The 18,157-nt window shown below is 40.0% G+C and overlaps 1 protein-coding gene across 5 annotated transcripts in view; it reads right to left on the bottom strand.

Annotated features, from left to right (window-relative positions):
* The window catches only part of dnmt3ab (DNA (cytosine-5-)-methyltransferase 3 alpha b), a 487,596-nt gene that overhangs the window by 16,544 nt on the left and 452,895 nt on the right, over positions 1-18,157 (bottom strand). The gene's annotated exons all lie outside the window — the stretch shown is intronic.

Raw genomic sequence — 18,157 nt, 5'->3', positions numbered from 1 at the left:
TCCAACTGAGGCCTCATCAGTGCTTTATAAAGTTTCATCATTACGTCCTCACTTTTATATTCCAGTCATCTTGAAATGAATGCTAACATTGCATTTGCCTTCCTCACCACAGACTCTACCTGCAAATTAACCTTTAGGGATTCCTGCACAAGGACTTCCAAGTCCCTTTGCATCTCAGTTTTTTTGTATTTTTTCTCCATTTAGAGAATAGTTGACCCTTTAATTTCTTTTACCAAGGTGCATAGCCATACAATTCCTAACACTATATTCCATCTGCCATTTCATTGCCCATTCTTGTAATCTGTCTAAGTTTTTCTGTAGACTCCACTTCCTCAAAACTGCCAGCTCTTCCACCTACCTTCATATTGTCCACAAATTTTACAACAAAGCCATCAATTCCATTACCTAAATCATTGACACACAATGTAAAAAGAATCGGTCCCAACACAGACCATTGTGGAACACTGCTAGTTACCGGCAGCCTGGCAGAAAAGGCTCTCTTCATTCGCACTCTTTGCCACCTGACAATCAGCTATTGCTTTATCCATGCTAGAATCTTTCCTGTAATATCGTGAGCTTTTAGCTTATTAAGCAGCCTCATGTGTGACACCTTGTCAAAGGCCTTCAGAAAATCCAAATATACATCATCAGGTGATTGTGAAGTTATCCTAAGTGAAGTTATTCCCTCTGGTTCAGGAGTTGATGGTTGAGGAGTAATAACTATTCCTGAAACTGGTGGTGTGGATCCTGAGGCTTCTGTACCTTTTTCATGATGTCAGCTATGAGAAGAGAACATGGTCCTTAATAATGGATGCTGCTTTTCTGCAACAACACTCCACATTGATGTGCTCAATGGTGCAGGGGGCTTCACCTATGATAGTTGGTGCCATATCCACTACTGTTTGTAGGTTTTTCTGTACGTGCACTGTTGTTTCCATACCAGACTGCAATGCAGCCAGTCGATACACTCTCCACCACTCACCTCTAGAAGTTCGTCAAAGTTTTAGATGACAAGTCGAATCTGCACAAATTTCAGAGAAAGTAGAGGTGCTGTCATGTTTTCTTTATAATGGCACTTGTTTGGTGACCCAGGACAGATCCTCTGAAATGATAGCACTGAGGAATTTTAAGTTGCTGACCAGCTCCGCCTCTGATCCTCTGATGAGTGCGTTGTGTGTGTTGCTTTGGATTTTCAACATCTGCAGATTTTCTTGTGTTCATCGACCTCTGGTCTCCTCCTCCTGAAGTCAATAATCACCTCCACGGTCTTGCTGACATTAAGTGCAAGGTTGTTGTTTCTGCCACTCAGCCAGATTTTCAGTCTCCCTCCTAAGTGGCAAACTTAAATATGGCTATGGAACTGTGCTTGGCCCCATGGTCGTAAGAATAAAGTGAGTAGAGCAGAAGGCTAAGCACACAGCTTTGAGGTGCACCTGTGCTGATGGAGACTGTGGTGGAAATGTTGTTGCCAATCTGAAATGACTGGGTTCTGCAAGCGAAGATCCAGTTGGACAAGAAAGTATTAAGTCCTCAGACCTGAAGCTTATTAATTTATTTTGAGGGGATGATAGTATTGAATGCCAAGCTGTAGTCAATGAACAGCATCCTGATGTATGCATCTTTGCTGTCCGGATGTCCCAGGATTGCGTGAAGAGCCAATAAAATGGAATGTGTCATTGAGCTGTTGTGATGGTCGTCAAATTGGAGTTGATCCAAATTGCTTCTCAGGCAGGAGTAGACATGTTTCATCACTAATCTCTCAAAGTACTTCATCACTGTGGATGTAAGTGCCACTGGACAATAGTCATTGAGGCAGATTACCATCTTCTTCTTAGGCACCAATATAATTGAAGTCTGCTTGATGCAGGTGGGTACCTCAGACTGCTGAAGTGAGAGGTTAAAGATACTCATGAAAAGTCCAGACAGTTGATCAGTACAGGTCCTTAGTACCTGACCAGCATCCTATCTGGACTGGTTGTTTTCTATGGGTTCATTCCACTGAAGGAGTCTTTCACTTTGGACTCAGAGACTGAAATCACAGGTCCATTGGGGGTCTGTGGGAGATTGTGAGGGTGCTTCAATGTCTTGATGGTCAAACTGAGGATAAAAGATATTGAGCTCACTGGGAGCAAAGCCTTGTTGTCACCTATGTCACTTTGTAGCAGATGATAGCATTCAAGCTCTGATGCAGCTGTCAAGCGTCCTTCAGTGATTCAAGTTTAGTCCAGAATTGCCACTTTGCACGTGAGATGGCTGTCTGGAAGTCATACCTGGACTTCCTGCATTTAACATGTTCAGCGCACCTGAATGCCACTGATCCGGCCCTTATCAGATTGCAGACCTCATAGTTCATTTAGGCCTTCTGGTTAGGGAAGACTGAATGATTTTGTGAGGCCACACTCATCTATGACTGTTTTTATGAAGTCCGTGACAATCATAGTATCTTCGTTCAGATCCTTTGACGAGTCCTTGAACATGGTGTAGTCCACCAACTTGAAGTCTTCCATGACCACCTCTTTGTTGTCTTTGTCTCTGGACAACAAGGTCCCACCTTCCCAAGAAGACAGCCCAGTGATCCAAAAATCTAGAGCCCTACCTCCTGCACCATCTTCTTAGCCCTGTTAAACAATGTAATCTTCCTATTTCTGGCCTCACTAGCACATGGCATGAGGTCACAATCTTGGATCACAACTTAGCACCTAGCTCCCTAAACTCACTTTGGAGCTGAAGCAGAACTGAATTGAGAGAAAGTAACCTGACTCACTGATATCACAAATTTGCAGTTAGGGACACAGTTTAGGATCAGACATAGCACTAAGTTAGTGAACAACCTTTCTACTGTCAGCCAGTTGCTAGATGTATGGATTGAGTTGGTATCCAAGAGAGGCCCTCCATCGTTATGTAAGAAAACAAGTTCACTTAGTGATGGGGAAGTGGATCCTGACAATATTTCCAGCCTGATCAATATTTAATTGAATTATATTTCCATTAACGGGATGTTGGATGTTGGTAATCTGCCAAGTTTCAATATTGCTTTAGTGGTCCTGGCATTTAATCTTGCTAATTTGTCAGATGACAATAGAGAGGAAGCAAATGTAAACAGAACTTTTGTGTAATTAATTGATATTACTTAAAATATTAAAACCTAACAACTATGGAATCTTCGCTCACCTCTTTTCACACCATTATAAGTAATTTGCTAAGTTGATGTTAGCAACTGGGAATGTTAATTTCTGTTCATGAATGTAGAATAAAGAACTGAAGCTATGTGTAACTGAGAGGCTTCAAAGTTGGCTTTGAACACATCTCGAGCAATTAGGTAGGTTTTCTTCTTGCTGGATATCAGAGTGCAAGATAAAATATCAGTGTATAAATAGCTCTGAACTTTTAGTGCAAGCATGACTAAAAGAGAGCAAATTTCCTCTATTTTTTAACATTAATTGATTCACTATTTTTTATAAATTCTTTATGAATTGGTTACACAAATGGAGGGAATTTCAAGATATACATATAACCAATGTAACAAAAAACATTTACAATGGAATTTCATTCCTAAAAAAGTAACTTCTCTCAGGTTAAGTAGGAGAGATCCCACTGGTGCAGTAATACTGATGTGAAATTAAGACAGAATAACAGTACAGCAAAAAGTAGTTTTACTCTCTATCCAGTTCATGGCATGTAAGAAAATGGCATTTTCTCCCTACCTACTCAATCTTTTTCTGAAAATCAACTGTAAAACAAAAGTTACTTAGATACTTAAAGTCTACATATTGGTCCTATTAATTTGGGCTATTATTTTAACAATATAATGAAAAAAATCACAAACTGGAAATAAATATACGAAGATTTACTTGACATAGTTTTACAGCTGCATGTAAATCTGACTGCTGTCAAAAATACACAACATTGAACTAGCTATAAACACTTTCCCTGCTTATGACTGGAGGACTTTCAGTTAGTCCGAGCACATGTTCTGTGGACATTGATAATAATTAAATTATGAGACAATAATAGATATAACTGAATTATATACATTATTGTCTGGAAATATCATTTAAATAGGTGAGGTGAAGCAGGGATCAGCTGGCAATCTTGGATGCTGTTGCTTGAACATCTGCTCGATTTGAATGTGACAACATAAATAATTCAAGGTCAGCATCTGCAGTTTGGTCTACAAGCTACACTCAAACTATTATCTATTTTTCTTAAGAGGAACAAATACATACAAATATTTACCTAATAAATTAAAAAGGCATTTCTGCATGGACAATGCTGCCCAAAATGTTACAATGCAAAGCACCACATAAAACAAACAATAGAATCACACTGAAAATGCTTTAAAGCTCACCAAATCTTTTGAAGTACTATCATTTTATTAAGCAGATTTATAAAACATTTAATTTCTGCACAAGAAAATCCCAGCAATGAAATGAAAAGCCACATAATCTGAGAATAATAATTACTGCAATAATTTCCTATCTTAATGCAGGAAAAAGACCTGAGCACTTTACATTGGAGGTTCAGACCAGAGTGTAAGCACAAGCCAAATAAGGTGACGAGACCTGACAAAGGGTCTCGGCCTGAAACGTCAACAGTACTTCTCCTATAGATGCTGCCTGGCCTGCTGCGTTCCACCAGCATTTTGTGTGTGTTGTATAATATATACATACTTTGATAAGAATCGTAGTTTGAACTGTGAATGTCCTGGGTGACGGGGGTCCTTAATGACAAATGGTGCCTTTTGATGGTGTCCCTGATGCTGCAGATACTCATGTCCATGATGGAGCTGGCTGAGTTTACAACATATGCAGTTTTTTCCCAATCTGGTACTGTAGCCTCTCCATACCGCGTGGCGATCCAACCAGTGAAAATGCTCTCCACATAATATCTATAGAAGTTTGCAAGAGTCTTTGGTTACATACCAAGTTTAATCAAATTCCTAACAAAATGTAGCTACTGTCGTGCCTTCTTTGTAATTGCATCAATATGTCAGGCCCAGGATAGATCTTCAGAGATGTTGACGCCCAGGAAATTGAAACTGCTCAATTTTTCCACTGCTGATCCCTTGATGAGGACTAGTGTATTTTCTCTCCCTTCCTGAAGTCCACAATCAATTCCTTGGTTTAAACAATGTTGAGTGCAAGGTTATTGATGAAACACCACTCATCGAGCTGATCTATCTTGCTCCTGTACACCTCCTTGTCACCATCTAAACTTCTGCCAACGAAAGTTGTGTAATTTATCTAATTTATAGGTGGTGTTTGAGCTGTGCCTAGGTACACTGTCATGAGTGTAGAGAGATTACAGCAGTGGGCTACACATGCATCCCTGAGGTGTGACAGTGTTGCTCGTCAGCAAAGACAAGATGTTAATTCCCACAGGCAATAACTGTGGTCTCTCAGTGAGGAAATCAAGGATCCAGTTGAGGGTATGATTGTTGAACACTGAGTTGTCGTAAATAAACAGCCTGACGCACTGTAGGTATTATTATTGCCCAGGTGACCTAAGGCTGATTGGATAGCCGATGAGATTGCATCTTCTGTAGATTTATTGTGGCAAATTGCAGTGTGTCGAGATCCTTGCCTAGGCAGGAGTTGACTCTGACCATGATCATTCTCTCAAAGCACGTCAACACAACAGATGTGAGTGCCACTGGGTGATAGTTTTTGCAGTAGGACATCCTGCTCCTCTTGGACAATGGAATAATTATCATCCTTTTGAAGCAGTGGTAACCTCCGTCTGCAGCAGAGAGACATTGATGATGTACTTGAACAACCTCGCCAACTTGTTAGCACAGGTTTTCAGTACACCTATGGTGCCTTGCGAGGGTTCACCCTCTTGAAAAATGTTCTTAAGTTGGCCTTTGAGGCAAAGATCACAGTCACCGGATGCCGCAGGGATTTGCACAGGTGTAGTTTTATTTTCCCTTTCAATGTATGCATAAATGGGGTTAAGCTCATCTGGGAGTGAAGCATTACAGCCATTCATGATGTTAGGTTTCGATTTGTAGGAAGTAATGGTCTGCAAAACTTGCCAGAGCTGCCTTGTCTCTAACCTCAACTGCAATTGCTTTTTTTGCTCTTAAAATAACCTTCCATAGTCATATCTGGACTTTTTGTATAGATCTGGATCACTGGTCTTGAATACCACAGATCTAGCCCTCAGCGGACTAAGAATGATCTGGTTCATCCATGGCTTTTGGTTTGGGTAAGTCTGCTATGTTCTTATACACTCAGGCCTTGTTGAAGTTGGTGGGAACTGTGGTGTATTCATTCAGGTTTGAAGATGGATCCCTGAATATTGTCCAGTCTACTGCCTTAAAACAGACCTGTAAGTGCTCCTACACCTCCTTGACCTTCTTGGTTTTCACCACTAGTGTTGTGGTCTTTAATTTCTGCTCATACGCTGGGAATAGAACTACAGCCAGGTGAGCGGACTTTCCAAAGTGTGAGATGGCACAATAAGCATTCTTCATGGTGGTACAGCAGTGGTCAAATAGTGAGTCCTGACGAGCCCGAAACGTTGACTGCTCGTTTCCACGGATGCTGCCCGACCTGCTGAGTTCCTCCACCTTGTTGTACGTGTTGCTTTGATCACAGCATCTGCAGTGTACTTTGTGTTTAGTGGTCGAACATGTTGGCTCCTCTGGTTGCACAGGTGATATGTTGCTGGTAGTTGTTCAGAGACTTCATGAAGCTGGCCCGGTTGAAATATCCCACAATGAGAGGGAAGGCATCTGGCTGACTGCTGATTACGATGCTCAGCTCCTTCAGTGCCTGTCTGACATTAGCTGAAGTTGAATGTACACTGCTACCAGAATAATGGCAGAAAACTCCCTTGGCAGAGAAAAGGGGTGACACTTTACAGCTAGATGTTCCAGGTCAGGCAAGCAGGACCGAGACAGAATCGCCATGTTTGTACACCACAATGAGTTAATCATAAAGCATACTCCACTTCCTCTACCTTTAAAAGACTGAGTTGTCCTTTCTTTGCAGGGAATGGTGAAGCCATCAGGCTACAGTGCTGTGTTGGAAATGGCACCAGTGCACTATGTTTCCATGAAGCAAAGTACACAACAGTCCCTGATGTCTCTCTGGTACTGCAACCTTGCTTTGAGATCTTCAGTTTTATTTTCCAGAGACTGTACATTCAGCAGCAGGATAGTTGGGAGTGGAAGTCCAAACCCTCAGTGTTTCCATGGAACACTGGCGCATCATCCCCGCTTCCATTTTCTTGAAGGGGAACTGAGTGCACTTGTGACCTGAATATGCTGTCAGGGGTCTGCCGACTTTTGAGTATCGAGAAATTTTTTAACATGTCTTTAAATGATGCCGCTGACTGAAGTACCCATGGCCGTGACTGTGGATCTCAGCTGTTGTAGTCTGAAATGGGAATATTTGATGATTTCCATTCGAACTGGAAGCATCCTAAAGAATATTATTAATGGGCTGATGGTATCCAGGAAACAGTAATGTAAACTTACATGCTTTCCAGCATTTCAATACTTCAAAGTTCAAAGTAAATTTATTATCAATATACATATATGTCACCATATACAACCCACCCTTAGATTGATTTTCTTGTGGACATATTTAATAAATCTATAGAGTAATAACCATAACAGAATCAATGGAAGACTGCTCAACTTGGGTGTTCAACCAGAGTGCAGAAGACAACAAACCGTGTGGATACAGAAAAATGAATAAATAAAAAAGCAAGCAAGCAATAAATATCAAGACCATGAGCCGAGTCCTTGAAAGCGAGTCCATCGGTTATGGGAACATTTCAGTGATGGGGCAAGTGAAGTTGAGCCAAGTTATTCCCTTTGGTTCAAGGGCCTGATGGTTGAGGGGGTAATAACTGTTCCTGAAGCTGATGCAATGAGCCCTGAGGCTCCTGTACCTTCTTCCTGATGGCAGTAGCAAAAAGAGAGCATAACCTGGGTGGTGGGGGTTGCTGATGATGCATGCTACATTCCTGCGACAGCATTTCATGCTTGATGGTTGGGAGTGCTTTACCCATGATGTACTGTGTCATCCCCACTACTTTTTGTAGGATTTTCCATTCAAGGGTATTGGTGTTTCCATTCCAGGATGTGACACAGCCACTCAATATACTCTTCTCTACACAACTATAGAAGTTTATCAAAATTTTGGATGTCATACTAAATCTCTGAAAACTCCTAAGGAAGTAGAGGTGCTGCCATTCTTTCTTCATAATAGTCAGGACCTCCAAAATAATAACACCAAGGAATTTAAGCTGCTAACCCTCCCCACCTATAATCGTGCAATGAGGATTGGCTCATGCACCTCTGGTTTCTTTCTCCTTAAGTCAGCTCCTTGGTTTTGCTGACATTGAATAAGAGGTTGTTGTTATGGCACCACTCAGCAAGATTTTCAATCTCCCTTCTATATACTGATGCATCACCACCTCTGATTTGATCTACAATATTGGTGTTGGCAGCAAGCTTGAATATGGCATTGGAGCTGTGCTTAGCCATAAAGTCATAAGTGAAAAGTGAGTAGAGCAGGGGTTAAGCATACAGCCTTTTGTTGCACCTGTGCTGATGGAGATTGTGGAGGACATGTTGTTTCCATTCTGAACTGACTGGGGTCTACAAGTGAGGAATCCAGGATCCAGTTGCACAATGAGGTACTGAGGCCAAGGTCTTGGAGCTTATGGATTAATTTTGAGGAGATGATAGTATTGAATGCCGAGCCGTAGTCGATAAAAAGCATCCTGATGTATGCAAGTTTGGTGTCCAGATGTTCCAGGGTTAAATGAAGAGGCAATGAGGTGGCATCTGCTATTGGCCTGTTGCTCCGGAAGGTAAATTGGAGTGGATCTAAGTTGCTTCTCAGGCAGGAGTTGATATATTTCATCACCAAACTCTCAAAGCACTTCACCACTGTGGATGTAAGTACAACTGGGTGATAGTCATTGAGGCAAGCCACCTTGCTCTTCTTAAGCACTGGGATGATTGAAGACTGCTTGAGCAGATGGGTACCACACACTGCCGAAGCAGGAGGTTAAAGGTATCAGTGACTACTCCTGCCAGTTGATCAGCACAGGTCTTTACTGCTTGGCCAGGTGCCGTGTCTGGGCTGGATGCTTGTTGGGGGTTCACTTCCCTGAAGGCTGCTTGCATGTCAGCCTCAAGAATAGTATCATAGGATCAGCCAGGGATTTGGGAGCTCGTGATGGTTCTCCCATGTCTTGACGATCAAAGTGAGTATAGAAGACATTAAGTCAATCTGGAAGTGAAGCCCTGCTGTCATTAATGTCGCCTGATTTAGCTTTACAAGAGATGATAGTTATCAGCTCTGCTACAACTGTTGAGCATCCTTCAATGGGTCAAGCTTAGTCCAGAATTACTACTTTGCCTGTGAGACGGCTTTCTGGAGATCATACCTGGACCTCTTGTAACCTCCTTTGTCACCAGACTTGAATAACTCTGATCTGGCCCTCAGCAGATTGTGGATCCCATGGTTAATCCAGGGCTTCTGACTGGAGAAGACTTCGGATAATTATGTGAGGACACACTTGTCTTCAGCTGTTTTAATAAAGTCCATAATAACATGGACTTTCGGATCCACCGATGAATTCTTGAATATTGTCCAGTTAACCGACTCGAAACAATCCCATAGCTACTCCTCTGCCTCCTGCAACTGCCTTTCTGTTGTCCTATGCTCTGGATTTTGCTTTTCAGCATTTGTCTGTATGCAGGTTGGAGGACAGACAAGTGATCTGATTTACCAAAATGTAGTCTGGGCATGGAACAGTAAGCATTAGTATAACAGTGGTGTAGTGTGTTGGGACCTCTGGTACTACAGGTTATATGCTGATGGTAAATGCGCAGGGTTTTCTTCAAACAAGCCTGTTTGAAGTTCCCAACTAGGAATGCTTTGGTGTGGACTATTTCTTGTTTGGAGACGGCATCATGCAGTATTGCATAGACTATATTGATTATAGCTGGTGCTATATAAACTGTGGTCAGGATTGTGGAGGAGAACTCCCTAGGTAAATAGAACGAATGGCATTTGACTTCTCCAAAACAGCTGGATTTTAAAATTCAGATTTCCTTCTTTTTCCATGTCAAGACTGGCAGAACATAGATTGTGCACTACTGAGGGCAGGACAAGATTGTACTAAATTTAGGCTCCTTTCATCCATTGCCAAAATTTCTTGTCCATTTTTGGGCAAGCATATGTTATGCTTGCCACAAACGGGACAGATGCATGCAAACAGAGGAATGATACCAAATGAAGCCATTAGTACATTTCTCTCCTGTGTGTTCTGAATGCTAGGGATGCCTGCTGAGCAACTGTAGCATGAATTTTGGAGTGGACCCTTTCATCACACCCGCCCATCAATGAGATGGCTAACCTGTATTCTGAATTTCCTGAGGAAGTGTTCTTAATTTCAACTTTAAATCTCCACACAGTCTTTCAATATATTCAAATGCTTTTGATACCAGGTCCTGATCAAGGATTCTGCCCTGTGCCAGTTCTATACTGGGCACCTTCTGAGGAAAAGTCACAGACCCAAACTATTAATTGTGCCTCTTTTTACAGATGCTTCCAGACATACTGAGTTCTGTAATTTCCGCTTTTGTTTCATATTTTCAGGTTATGCAGTTCTTATTAATTTTCATCAACCTCCCAAGGAAGCTCAGGTCCAGAAAAAGCTCAACAATTACATCTCAAATTGAAATTTTATAAGAATAAAAATATTGTTTTTAAAATAAAAATAGTATTTTTGTAATTTTTGACAAGTAGTTATTTTTAATTAAGTATTTTTAGGAATAAATAGATTATAAAATCTAGGTGTTTTATAATATAACAAAATTATATTATATTTAATTATAATACAACTTATTGTGTGCAGTTTTTGGCTCCTTATTTTAGAAAGGATATACTGACATTGAAGAGGGTTCAGAGAAGATTCACAAGAATGATTCCAGGAATGAGAGGGTTACTGTATGAGGAATATCTGGCAGCTCTTGGGCTGTATTCCCTGGAGTTCAGGAGAATGAGGGGGGATCTCATAGAAACGTTTCAAATGTTAAAACACCTGAACAAATTAGATATGGCAAAGTTATTTCCCATGGTAGGGGATGCTAGGACAAGAGGGCACAACTTCAGGATTGAAGGATGCCCTTATAGAACTGAGATGCGGAGAAATGACTTTAGTCAGAGGGTGGTAAATCTGTGGAATTTGTTGCCACAAGTGGCTGTGGAGGCCGAGTCACTGGATGTATTTAAGGTAGAGATAGATAGATTTTTGATTGGCCAGGGCGTCAAAGAGTATGGGGTGAAAGCAGGGGAGTGGGGATGACTGGATGAAGTGCATCAGCCCATGATTGTATGGTGGAGCAGACTCAATGGGCTGAATGGCCTACTTTTGCTCCTAAATCTTATGGTCTTATGGACCTATATAATTTTATTATATAAAATGATATACCTGGATTATATATAATACATTGATAATTGATTTCCTCACAGAGAATTACTTGAGAGGATGCTGAACACCAGGAATTAATGCAAATCTGGTCACAACTGTATGTATTTAGCTAATTTCTCAATGTATGAATTCAGATTGGTTTGATATTCCACCTAGGCTTCAAATGTTTTGTTTTTAGGAGATGCTTTTAGAACTATGAGTAATTGGTTTTTAGTGACAGAATTTAAGGAGCTAAGGTTTAACTTACAGCTTGAGGGTGTTTTAATGGACATCCAAAGAAAGTTGGATACAATTGATATTTACTTTCTTTGAGTGTAAATATCTGCAGCATTTAAAGGAAATATTTTAATGTAATGTGATTTTGCTTGACCTTTTGTTTCTACATACCATTCTGATCAAAGAAGCTGTAAGGGAATATGGTCTCACAGAAGTCCTTCTATTTTTCACAAATGAGCCAAATCTGAAAAAAGTCTGTTTAGCTGCATATTTCTATCTTATATGGTTTTGGTGTTTCCTTTTGCCTTCTTGCCAGTGAGTGTGAGCTCATGACACTTTGTACAAGATCAAATTCCTAAACTCTTGAATGAATCATGTCATGTAACATCAGAAGAGTGAACGCTCAGAACCATTTTCATGGCTCAATGTGACAGTAAATTGGAAACCAAATGCACCGTTTTACACAGCTGTAAGACAGAGCATCCAGCTAAAGATTCTCTCACTCACCAATTTCACAATCTTGTCACATCAACAATGAACGGTATTTTATCTGTCTGAAAGATGAGATCAGAGTCAAACCCTGTAAATGCAGACCAGTACCTCCACTGGCAAAAGGTTTCAGAGCTCATGGAAACCATGGTAAATGAGAAGTTGTTACAACATCTTAAATCATAGTGACCTATGATATGTTTCATAACTTAATTGTAGAGTGAAACAGTCGATGCAGATGCCCTCATCCTCAAGATCCAAAAAAAAAATGGGACTGTTTCTCCTGATGTATGCTTGGAAATTAGTTCACTAGCCCTTGACTATGATTGATTCTCCAGAGGGTATGGCATTCCTTTCTCTTTGACAAGAGATCCGCAAGTGGTAAAACAGTTTAGCTGCATAACTGGATACAACTCTTACTCAGAAGGTGCAAATACCATGTTAAGGTTAAAAGATGCTCATCTTTGTATCTCCACGCCTACAAAGGGATCCCTCAGGCAAGTGTGCTTGGCTCCACGCTATTATTATCCTCTTCAGTGACTTGGTAGATTCATCAAAAGGGAAGTTCTTTTTCATAATTCTCAAAAGAGTGGTTAACTCCCAATATGAAAGACAAGCAGTGACCAAATCATTACAGGAACAGGTAGAATTGGACAATGGATGGACAAACGGTGTGCTATCTTCAGCACTAAGTAGATAATTAAGCATAGAAACCTTAAAGTTGGCCATGCCCCTTAACCCTGTAACATTATAAAGTCAGGTCAGCTCTTCAATTTGCAATCAAATCTGATCTACAGTGGCCAAAATAAGTGGTTAGGAATATCATCCATCCAGCTAAAGAACATGGGTGGATAAGCCAGCAGAGTGGAGCTCCTAGAGAAGCAACATCCCTGTTTGTCAACAGCAGCAAGTTTAAAGTTCTACAAAGCCCATAAATGACAAGAGATGGAACAATGTTACCCCATTTTGAAGGCAGCAGATAAAATGTTTTGCCTGTTTCTGGATTATAAATTTGCTGATGACAGGTCTGTTGTTTGCAGAATTTTGGATGGTGAGGAGGAGTACAGGAGCGAGATATATCAGCTAGCTGAGTGGCTTGCATCTAGATACTCGCAAATTTCTACAGATGTACCATGGAAAGCATCCTAATTGGCTGCATCTCCTTCCGGTATGGGGGAAAGGGGAGCACTGCACAAGATCAATATAAGGTGCAGAAAGTTGCTCCATCATGAGAACTAGCTAACCCAGCATCCAGGACATCTTCAAGGAGTGATGCCTCAAAAGGGTGACATCCATCATTAAGGATCCCCATCACCCAGGACATGCCCTCTTCTCATTGCTACCATCAGGGAGGAGGTACAGGAGCCTGAAGGTACACACTCAATGATTCAGGAATGATTCTTCCCCTCTGCCATCAGATTTCTGAATGGACCCATGAACAGTACCTCACTATTGTTTCTGTTTGCACTACATATTTAACGTCTTATTCTGATTCACAGTTTTTATTACTATGTATTGCAGTGTTGGCCACTAAACAATACTCACGACATATGCCAGTGATAGTAAACCTGATTCTGATTCTAAGTTCAGTCCAAAGCCTTGATGACAAGAGTATAGTATGAGAATAAATTGCTCCACATCAGTAACCACCTTCCACAACAGATATGGCCCAACCGTCAATTCTCTACAAGATTCTGCTCAGACCATCTCTATAATGTTATGCGAGCTTAAGGTTCCCATTTAAGAAAGGAGCATAGAATCTGCAGTATTTACATCTGCAAATTTGCAAATTTTTGTACATGGAATACCAACGGTAAAACTTATCACACTGGTTCTCCAAATTCTCCAGAGTGGTCACCTAGGGCTCTAACATTGTATGCAGAATTTCAGATGAAAAGTACAGTATTCATCACTTCTTGAATCAGAGTTGCTTGTGACTTTAACACATTTTTGATTTTTTTTTTGCAGCACAGCACATCTTTTTCTTAGGTTTTTTTTCCACCCTGTGCAACACCTTGTGTCTTTGCCTCATTCCCAAAAGAAAAATTCAAGGTCTGAAGTGAGTACTGTATCACACAGTAAGTGACAAATCAGGTAATCAGTGTAATGCTTCCTTAATTGTCTAATTGTGATAAGGACTGAAAAAGTTGAACTCAAGGGATAAAAGCAGACACTATTCATAAATTTTTCTCCAGAAATGTTTGAACATTACTGTACGCCACCATTAAAAATGCTGGAAATATAATGGGCCAAAATTTGTGTCTGTAAATTTGGTGAAATTGCCATTGTTCACTGTCATGTTATGTAATACATAGCATTATCTTTATGATCCTGTACATATTGCATTAAATGTGGAAACGTAGCATATGTTGTCACCGATACTTTCTTTCTCTATTGAGTTCAGCGGTGCAGTCTTTGTAAATCATCGAAAAATTTGTGATTTGATGTGAGGTTCAAGTTTACATACACTATCTACTTCAAAGTAAGTGTGACAACATGATTAATGAGATGGAGTTTCTAATCATGCCTTGATCATAAAAAAATCTAATCCAATTATGGGATGCCATCTGCTTTTATTTAAATCTTGTGTCTATACCAATCTATAATTCACATACTGTGAACGAATTAAATGTTATTATAATCAGTGTTTTTTCCCTTCTTAGCTGAATTGATCAACCTAATTAGCTGCTCAGCTTGCTTGACTGTGAATGCTGATTTCTGAAGGTGAGGCCAAACAGCACATCTTGTCAGATGAGGGAATTCATCTGACTGTAACTTTGGGTGTGTGAAGTGTCACTGCCCACTGCTGACAACAAAATTTGGACCATCGGTTTACAAATAATCATTTTCATTGCCACAAAATGATTAAAAGTGTCCACTGATTTTAATCTTAAGTATGGTGACACTGGAAATATAGAACACTTTCCCTGGAGTAAAATTTGATTTAAATTACTTTATTTGACATCAGGGTTAAGTGTGTAATGTTAAAAGACTTCGAAATCTAAGGACAAGCACTGTGTACACTCAGCCTCTGGTATGTAACTGCATTCTTTATTTTGGCCACAAAGGACTAAAGCAGTTATAATTAGGGAACATCAGCAAAGAGAATTGCCCCAGTGCACGTTCAATTCCTTTGATTTGTGTCACTGTCTGTTTATATGAACCTCTTCTTATAACTTTAAGTTTTCTTATAACTTTAAGTTTTCTTAAAGTGTGATGACACATACCAACAGCAAAGTATGGTTTAAACAAGCTTTTCAGATAGTGTAAAGAGTTACAATAAGTTACAAAAGATTATATGCAGTTCTTTGAAGAATTTTGTTGCTTGAGATAACTGTTATTGTTGAAAGTAATGCCAAATATCGTAAAAGATAGTCAGACAAGAAACACCCAGATACTAGAAATGGTGATTCCTAGAAATGCATTGTCTCCTTCCAGAGAGACAATTTGCATGGCTCTAATGTATACATTATAAAGTATTATAAACTTTTTCTTGGCTTAGTTCTCTCATTTCCATTTTTGGAGAGGCATGTTCAGGAATTCAAATCTGACTTTTTGAGAGGCACATTAAACCATCATACTCTGCACCCAATTGCATACGTGTGTGTCCTTTTCATACTTAATTACTACTGGGAGTGCTCGTGTTCCTTGCTCCTGACTGCTTGTGCATGCTATTGCTCTTTTGTTAAACTACCTATATCAAAACTCAGAACTTAGTGTGGTTGCTGTTCATTTAATTAACCACAAGTTGTACTCAGTTCACACAATATGTCATTTTCATAGTTGAACTAGGTCTTAAGATTTTATATTCCACAATACCTTGTAGATAATATTGAACACCTACTAATAATATTTCTGTTATACATTCTATAAAAAAAATTAGAGACCTTGCTAATATTGTCACCTAACCTGAATCACTGAAGGAAGCTCGACGCCTGTGGCAGGGCTTGAATGCTATCACCTCCTACAAAGTAAAGCCCAGTGACATACAGTATGTGACAACAAGGCCTCATTCCCCGATGACCTGAATGCCTTTTATGCTCTCTTAGAATACCAAAATATGGAGGCACCTTTAGGAACAACCGTAGACCCCGATGACCCTGTGATTTCAGTCTCTGATGCCGACGTGAGGGCATCCTTCAGGAGGGTGAACCCATGGAAAGCATTTGGCCCAGACGAGGTACCTAGCTGAGTACTAAAGACCTGTGTTGATCTACTGGCTCTTGCTTTGGCAGTCTGAGGTACCGACCAGTTTCACGTGGGCTTCAATTATACTGATCCCCTGTGGTGAAGCGCTTTGAGAGATTTGTGACAAAAAGTATCAACTCCTTTCTGAGAAGTGACTCGGATCTACTCCAATATGCCTACTGTCATAACAGATCAACAGCAAATGCCATTTCATTGACTCTTCACTCAATTATGAAACATCTGGACAATGAAGCTTCAATGCCATATTTAAGTTGACTTCAAGAAGAGGAAACCAAAGGTCCACGAGCCAGTCTTCATTCGGCATCAGAGGTGAGGGGTCAGCAGCTTTAAACTTCTCAGTGTTATCATTTCAGATGATCTGGCCTGGGTCCAGCAAGTGCCATTACTAAGAATTCATGGCAATGCCACTACTTTCTTCAAAGTTTGCAAAGATTTGACATGTCATCTAAAACTGATGAACTTCTATAGATGTGTGGAGGGGAGTATGTTGACTGGTTGCTTCCTAGCCTGGTATGGAAAAGCCAATGCCCTTATACAGAAAACCCTACAAATAGTAGTGGATACAACCCAGTCCATCATGGTTAATGGCCTCCCCACCAGTGAGCACATCTACACAGGGCACTCTCACAGGAAAGCAGCATCCATCATCAAGGACCCCTATCATCGAGGTCATCCTCTCTTCTCACTGCTGCTATCAGGAAAATGGTACAGGAGCCTCAGGATCTGCACCACCTGGTTATTACCCCCTCCCCAACTATTGAGGTTTGGAACCAAAGGAGTTAACTTCATTCAAGTGTACTCACCCTATCACTGAACTGTTCCCACTGAACTGCACTCAGTTTCAAGGACTCCTCATCTCATGTTCTCAATATTTATTGCTTGCTTGTTTATTTATTTACCTATTTGTTTGTTTTTTTTCCTTTTCTCTGCCTTTTTGTATTTGCATAATGTGTTTTTTTTGCACATTGATTGTTGTTCATCCTGTTGGGGGTGGTCTCTCATTGATTCTACTGTGTTTCTTGTTTTTACCGTGATTACCCACAAGAAAATGAATCTCAGGGGTGTATATGGTGACATATATGTACTTGCAAGATTGATCTAAAGACTACAAGATCTAAAATCTACAAACATTTGATTCAGTTTAATTTAAATAGCAAGTGGTGCACTGGTGTAAATTTAAGGCCGCATCTTTGTGATTTATTTCTCATCTTTGTTGAAATCTGAATCCATTTGGTGTACCATTGGACTTCTAAAGTTAAAGCAAAGATGGGCAAATAAACCAGCAAAATTAATTGAAAACAATATTTTTACAGGTATGACATGTGTGATTTATATTTACTACAACATAGCTCATTGAAATTCTTATCAAGGTCTTGCTAAGAATCCAATGGTGAATTATTAATTTCCAATTTTCTGCTAATGTTGTTTTCAAACTATTTCAAAAGCATTTAGCAAATCAGTTAGTCATTTAAGCAGATCTAAAGGATCATTCATTGTTTTTAATATTAAATAGGTATTTTTGTATTTTTAATATGGCCTCTCAGTTGCTCTTTGTCACCCCTATGGAAATGGTGAAAACAGCATGAGGGAACAGCTTGTAGAAAACCTTATAGAGATAATATGAACAAAAACAGAATATGCAAATCATGAGATCATGGAGAAGTAATGATATCTGACGGGAAGTTCAGCTTCGAGCATCAGCTACTTCCCAGCAGTAAACAGCAAACGTAAATGCAGAAGAATATGGATAGTACATGGATATTTGTTAATTACAGGCCAA

This window comes from Hypanus sabinus, chromosome 10, assembly GCF_030144855.1.
Source record: "Hypanus sabinus isolate sHypSab1 chromosome 10, sHypSab1.hap1, whole genome shotgun sequence".
NCBI classification, from domain to species: domain Eukaryota; kingdom Metazoa; phylum Chordata; class Chondrichthyes; order Myliobatiformes; family Dasyatidae; genus Hypanus; species Hypanus sabinus.
The sequence above is the reverse complement of the archived record's forward strand: the minus strand, read 5'-3'. Positions and strand labels throughout refer to the sequence as shown.